This window comes from Triticum aestivum, chromosome 5A (assembly GCF_018294505.1).
Source record: "Triticum aestivum cultivar Chinese Spring chromosome 5A, IWGSC CS RefSeq v2.1, whole genome shotgun sequence".
In the NCBI taxonomy this organism is placed as follows: Eukaryota; Viridiplantae; Streptophyta; class Magnoliopsida; order Poales; family Poaceae; genus Triticum; species Triticum aestivum.
Genome location: NC_057806.1, coordinates 287,899,100 through 287,906,900, shown reverse-complemented (window position 1 = coordinate 287,906,900; position 7,801 = coordinate 287,899,100).

Below are 7,801 nucleotides of genomic sequence, written 5' to 3'. Positions count from 1 at the left end.
TAGTTAACTCAAAAATAGCATAATTAGCTAGCTAAGTTAGCTCCAAAATGACCAAGTTTACCTAGGTTAGCTCCAATATGATCCATTTTACCTAGGTTAGCTCCAAAATGACCTATTTACCTAGCTTAGCTCTAAAATGACCTACACACTTAGCATTTTTACCTAGCTTAGCTAAAAAATGGCATTTTTCCTACCTTAGTTAGAAGAACAAGATAAGAAGAGGAGAGGAGAAAAAGAAAAGGAAGATAAATTCTTCTTCTTATTTTTCTTCTTTTTCTTCTAGCTAGTCTTCTTCCTTAGTTAGAATAAGAAGAAGATAAAGAAGAGGAGAGGAGAAAAGGAAAGAGAAGATAAAATTCTTCTTCTTCTTGTTATTTTTCTTCTTTTTCTTCTAGCTAGTCTCTTCCTTAGTTAGAAGAGGAGAGGAGAAAAAGAAAGAGAAGATAAATTCTTCTTCCTCCTCCTCCTCTTCTTCTTCGTCTGTAGCGACCTGACCCGAATGGATCAAGTCTCTATGCTTAAGTGTCATCCCTGGATCGGTATGCTGACACACACAGTACTCGAGGATTTATAACAGAGGTAAATCACATGTAAATGTAACGTAAATACTATTACCTCCATCCAAATAGCGGAAGTAACAAGGTTGTGGATTCCCATCAACACCAATGGCAAAGTTGAGTGTAGAAATCGTAACCCTAACGTATCACTTACTCGTCGTAAGAAATCCTACAACATGAGACGTTGCAGCCACAAAGGGTCAGTACATTGAATGTACTGGCAAATTCACACCAGAGGATAATGATGAATAAAGGCTATCACTATGTGCATATTTGGCTGGTGGAAAGGCTCTAGGGTTATAATGTTTTTGCGAAAAGCCAATTTTTCCCTACTGCAAAGGAATACATTTTAATTAACTATCATGGTGGTTGTTGAACATTGAGAATGGTTGACAGCATTCTCAATCCCAATTAAGTAACATCATTAAACCCAACAAAATTAATTTAAAGTAACATGATGAGATTCACATGATAATCCAAGTACTAGATACTCAAAACGTCCATAACCGGGGACACGGCTAATCATGATTAGTTTATACACTCAGCAGAGGTTTGCGCACTTTTCCCCACAAGACTCGATCGCCTCCGTTTGGTTTCTTGCACTACACGGTGTTTGAGAGACGGATGACCGAGACATAGTCTTTCAGAAGCGCTAGCACCTTACGATGGGTAGACCGTACCACCTACATCCCCTACATCTACTAGTCTACCACTGTAAGAGTTCGCACGACTTAGTCAACTATGCTAGAGCCCATAATAGCTTGTGGCTGCACACGGAAGTTTCTAGCATGAATAATCTCATGATCCCTTTGAGCCTGGGTGGCGGTCCAAAAGAAAACAGGCAATCCTGGAATACCCAGGTGCCTAGACAGGCAATCGCCGGAATACCCAGGTGCCTCAATCCACCCAGATGTGTGTTAAAGTTGCCACCTTAAGTAAACCATTAATTAACAATCTCACATCTGTCATGAAATACTCTCAAACCCAATCCACGTCTACGAGCATAGCATGGCAATATAAGCATAACGTAATAGTAACTCCCAAGGTTTGAATGCAGGGCAATAGGTTCCTACCTCATCAACTACTTCCCAATACCCACATGTTATCAATCCTACTCATGCAATGTTTGAGGTTGAACTAATGCATAAAAACTGGGTGATAAAGGGGTATGATCAAAGTGTGAACTTGCCTGCAATGTTGATGAAGATGATTCGCACTGATAACTCTTGATAGTTCTACTCGTCACACTCCGGTCAATCTATCGTAAGCAAGCAATAGTAACCACACATAAGCAATCACTCAAAAGACCCGAAAGATCGAAGAAGACGATTCGGAAAACTTCAAAACCAAGCAAATAACACTTGCAAAATAAAACAATTTATAAAAGTACCAAAATTATATGAATTTGGCCTTATCAGAAAGTTTAGGTCTAGAGCTTCGATTTGCAAAAAGAATCAACTAAATCAGAGTTACGAAACTCAAGTTATGATCAAATGAAGTTTGAATACAAATCTGATCAAATTCAAATTTTAAACTTTTGAAAAACATGTTTGAGTTGGATTACTGGATAGAGGAGATCATAACGAAGAAGTGGGCATTGGTTTCGTCTAATTCCGACTAACGAGCAAAAAGTTATAGTCGTTTGGAAACCAGGGGCTGAACTGTAAATAAAATATTCACAGATGGGTCCTTGGCTGAAAACTATAATAAAAAGAAAAATAAAAATTCTACTATATGAACGTTCGCTACGAAACCCTAACGAACGAAAATCGTTCACTGTGAATACCTATCCAGTGAGCGTTTGTAAAATAAGTCTAACTAAAAAAAATTAAACCGGCTAAAGAGAAGTCATTTTTAGTCTGCATAACTCTTCTGCCTGGACTGAGCTACCTTCAGTCTATCAACTTAACATTCTCTTCTGACTCCTTGATCACATTTGGTCCAACAACTGACGGTCTCCAACTTCATCCCACATACTCTTGGGGCATCCTACATATCGAGACAAAACTCGTATTCATTTTGTCTGAAATCCACTCAGTGGAGTATCCTTATCTTTTCCAGGGGTCAACGGTTCTTACAGGGTACTACCACCCTTAAAATGCACAAATCTTCCATAGACCATATTTCTCATATCCTCAGAATGGCCAAAATTCTTCTTCATAGAGTAACAACTCATAAAATCCATATCAGTACCAACGATGCTAACTTTATTCATTCTCAAGTGATTACAATCTTGCTTTTCCATTACATGTCTCAACTCAACACATCAATATAAAAGAAAATGTTCTCACTTCTACTACTCCATTTCTTTTATTGCAAACTCAACTATCTAGCACAAGTTTCCTTCTCCTTGGGGCATTCTCTGGCAAAGTGCCCTGCTCCATTACAACTAAAACATATTACTTGTGACAAGTATCGAGGTTTCCTTTTTAGGCAATTATTGAGGTAGTTCCCTGACTTCTTGCACCTGTAACAGGTGATATGACTCGGGTCCTTCCTGGTATCCAATCTTCTTCTCTTCCTGGACCTTTCCGTTCCAATCATGGATTCTATTTCTTGTGGGTCATACTCTACTTCCTCCGTCGGGAATTCTACTAGATCCCCATTCAAACAATTTTGGGAGATGTGTCCTTCTTCTCCACATGAATAGAAAGACTTAGTGTAGGGTTTTCTCGGGTCTTCTTTAGGTGTGTCCTCCATCACGGTTTCTTCTAAAATTTCCATAAGGGCTCCTTTCTTTACTTCTTTCTTCAGATGTACGGTTCTTCATACCATGGGGTAAATGTGACACTGAGCAGGATAGTGGGTAGTCCCTTCACACAAGAAACAAGTAATTTGCCTAGTTGGGCATTCTTCAACTGGGTGACTTCCTTAACAATTAGGGCATTCATCCTTGTGTTCTTTATGGGTGTGTCCTATTTCTCCACAAAGCTTGCATGCACAATGCTTCTTCATATCATTTTCATAGGGCTTCAACTTCTGGGACACAAGCCGAGACTTTGGCAAAGTCAACTTAAATTCTTTCCAAGTGGTTACTCCTTGCCTTCCATTGATGGTTTGGTACATCCTCCACCAAGTAGCAGCACCTCTTTCAAAGCACTGAAGAGCTTGATGGGTCATATCATGTCCAACTATAGGGTTATTCTCCATGTGACCCTCCATGTTCTGAATCCATTGGTCCGTCTCCAATTGACTCATCGGTCCAGAAAATATAAGCTCATCTTCATTCATCCTCTATTGGGTCCATGGGTTTGGGGTGAGATAAGAGAGATAGAGAGGGATACACACAATGCAAACAACAATTTTGAAAAGATAGATTTTTGTTGTGGCTGTCGAAAAACTGAAAACAAATGAAAGCTCACAATCATCGCATCTAACGTAGGTATAGGACAGGGGTTTGGTCTTCTAAAGGTCAATAAAACTTCAAGGTCGTCTAACTCTACGAGTCTTGTTCATGCCTCCAATGGCTTCTTCCGATCATGCTTGTCTTTCTCAAGTTCTTTTGGCAGATCAACTCTGTTAACGCGAAGTCTCTCGTGACGTCCTTTAATATTCTGGAGTTGCGTTCCAAACTTCTAGGTTTCAACATCCTTGGCATGAACCATGGTCTAGTTCCTGACGAATCTCCGGTTTCTCGAGGTTTTGCTCCTCCATCTTGGCTACTTCAGCTTCTGGGTCCTAAGTTCTTCATGAAATGCTCCTTGTCAAAATATGGCTTCTTGTAGCTCCATCCTAACTTCTTGATGTAACACTCCAGATCCTGGTGATACACCGGCTAAGGTTAAAACTTCATCTCTGCTGATAGATGCTCCATCAGCCTTCTACAATCCAATCCTTCCAAAGAAATGCATGCTTAACTCAGCACGGTGACAATAGCATCAGCGGGCGATGACATCACGGATAACCGTGTTTCTGCTCTTGTCATTCCCATGAGCTATCATCCCATAGTTGATATCTCCTGCCTTAGGGTTTTCTTTGACAAAACTTCGAGTTCTCATGCTCCTTGTTTCAGTCTTTCTCCGATACACCTGATCTCGGGTATTGACAACTTCCATAGTCGGCCAAGTTCCATAAGGGTAGCCTTCCTAGGTCATACAAAGCTGGAAATTCTTCGGAGCCTCCAATTCTTCTACTCTTCAGAGTCTTCAATAGTTGTAGTTTCCATTATAATAATGTATGGTAAAATCCTCTTCATTCCGTAGTGGTTGTGGTTGTCCGATATCTTGTACTTCTTGGAGTGGTCTCATCAGTCGAATCTTCGTGTGGGCAAAAGGGGAAAAGGTATAGTCTCACTAAAAGGGAATATTTGAATAAACTTAGAAGAGAAGAGAGGTAAAAGGTCTTTTTGAAAGGGAAAGTTGTAGAGAAAAATCTTTGCTATGGGCTTGCCAGTTTCTAGGGTCACATCCTACAGTCAACATGTGCTCTGATACCATCTTGTAGCGACCTGACCCGAATGGATCAAGTCTTTGTAACATCATATATGTCATATAGTTAGCTTATTTTCCTCGAAAATGACATAATAAGCCTAATTAGCTCCAAAATGATCAATTTTATCTAAGTTAGCTCCAAAATGACCTAAGTTACCTCTAAAATGCTAAATTAGCTCTAATATACTTAGTTACCTAGGTTAGCTCAATAAAGACCTATAATTAGCTTACTTATGTCAAAATGGCATAATATGCTTAGTTAACTCAAAAATAGCATAATTAGCTAGCTAAGTTAGCTCCAAAATGACCAAGTTTACCTAGGTTAGCTCCAAAATGACCTATTTACCTAGCTTAGCTCTAAAATGACCTACACACTTAGCATTTTTACCTAGCTTAGCTAAAAAATGGCATTTTTCCTACCTTAGTTAGAAGAACAAGATAAGAAGAGGAGAGGAGAAAAAGAAAAGGAAGATAAATTCTTCTTCTTATTTTTCTTCTTTTTCTTCTAGCTAGTCTTCTTCCTTAGTTAGAATAAGAAGAAGATAAAGAAGAGGAGAGCAGAAAAGGAAAGAGAAGATAAAATTCTTCTTCTTCTTGTTATTTTTCTTCTTTTTCTTCTAGCTAGTCTCTTCCTTAGTTAGAAGAGGAGAGGAGAAAAAGAAAGAGAAGATAAATTCTTCTTCCTCCTCCTCCTCTTCTTCTTCGTCTGTAGCGACCTGACCCGAATGGATCAAGTCTCTATGCTTAAGTGTCATCCCTGGATCGGTATGCTGACACACACAGTACTCGAGGATTTATAACAGAGGTAAATCACATGTAAAAGTAACGTAAATACTATTACCTCAATCCAAATAGCGGAAGTAACAAGGTTGTGGATTCCCATCAACACAAATGGCAAAGTTGAGTGTAGAAATCGTAACCCTAACGTATCACTTACTCGTCGTAAGAAATCCTGCAACATGAGACGTTGCAGCCACAAAGGGTCAGTACATTGAATGTACTGGCAAATTCACACCAGAGGATAATGATGAATAAAGGCTATCACTACATGCATATTTTGCTGGTGGAAAGGCTCTAGGGTTATAATGTTTTTGCGAAAAGCCAATTTTTCCCTACTGCAAAGGAATACATTTTAATTGACTACCATGGTGGTTGTTGAACATTGAGAATGGTTGACAGCATTCTCAATCCCAATTAAGTAACATCATTAAACCCAACAAAATTAATTTAAAGTAACATGATGAGATTCACATGATAATCCAAGTACTAGATACTCAAAACGTCCATAACCGGGGACACGGCTAATCATGATTAGTTTATACACTCTGCAGAGGTTTGCGCACTTTTCCCCACAAGACTCGATCGCCTCCGTTTGGTTTCTTGCACTACACGGTGTTTGAGAGACGGATGACCGAGACATAGTCTTTCAGAAGCGCTAGCACCTTACGATGGGTAGACCGTACCACCTACATCCCCTACATCTACTAGTCTACCACTATAAGAGTTCGCACGACTTAGTCAACTATGCTGGAGCCCATAATAGCTTGTGGCTGCACACGGAAGTTTCTAGCATGAATAATCTCATGATCCCTTTGAGCCTGGGTGGCGGTCCAAAAGAAAACAGGCAATCCTGGAATACCCAGGTGCCTAGACAGGCAATCGCCGGAATACCCAGGTGCCTCAATCCACCCAGATGTGTGTTAAAGTTGCCACCTTAAGTAAACCATTAATTAACAATCTCACATCTGTCATGAAATACTCTCAAACCCAATCCACGTCTACGAGCATGGCATGGCAATATAAGCATAACGTAATAGTAACTCCCAAGGTTTGAATGCAGGGCAATAGGTTCCTACCTCATCAACTACTTCCCAATACCCACGTGTTATCAATCCTACTCATGCAATGTTTGAGGTTGAACTAATGCATAAAAACTGGGTGATAAAGGGGTATGATCAAAGTGTGAACTTGCCTGCAATGTTGATGAAGATGATTCGCACTGATAACTCTTGATAGTTCTACTCGTCACACTCCGGTCAATCTATCGTAAGCAAGCAATAGTAACCACACATAAGCAATCACTCAAAAGACCCAAAAGATCGAAGAAGATGATTCGGAAAACTTCAAAACCAAGAAAATAACTCTTGCAAAATAAAACAATTTCTAACAGTACCAAAATTATATGAATTTGGCCTTATCAGAAAGTTTAGGTCAAGAGCTTCGATTTGCAAAAAGAATCAACTAAATCAGAGTTACGAAACTCAAGTTATGATCAAATGAAGTTTGAATACAAATCTGATCAAATTCAAATTTTAAACTTTTGAAAAACATGTTTGAGTTGGATTACTGGATAGAGGAGATCATAACGAAGAAGCGGGCATTGGTTTCGTCTAATTCCGACTAACGAGCAAAAAGTTATAGTCATTTGGAAACCAGGGGCTGATCTGTAAATAAAATATTCACGGATGGGTCCTTGGCTGAAAACTATAATAAAAAGAAAAATAAAAATTCTACTATATGAACGTTCGCTATGAAACCCTAATGAACGAAAATCGTTCACTGTGAATACCTAACCAGTGAGCGTTTGTAAAATAAGTCTAACTAAAAAAATTAAACCGGCTAAAGAGAAGTCATTTTTTAGTCTGCATAACTCTTCTGCCTGGACTGAGCTACCTTCAGTCTATCTCGAATCAACTTAACACTCTCTTCTGACTCCTTGATCACATTTGGTCCAACAACTGACGGTCTCCAACTTCATCCCACATACTCTTGGGGCATCCTACATATCGAGACAAAACTCGTATTCATTTTGTC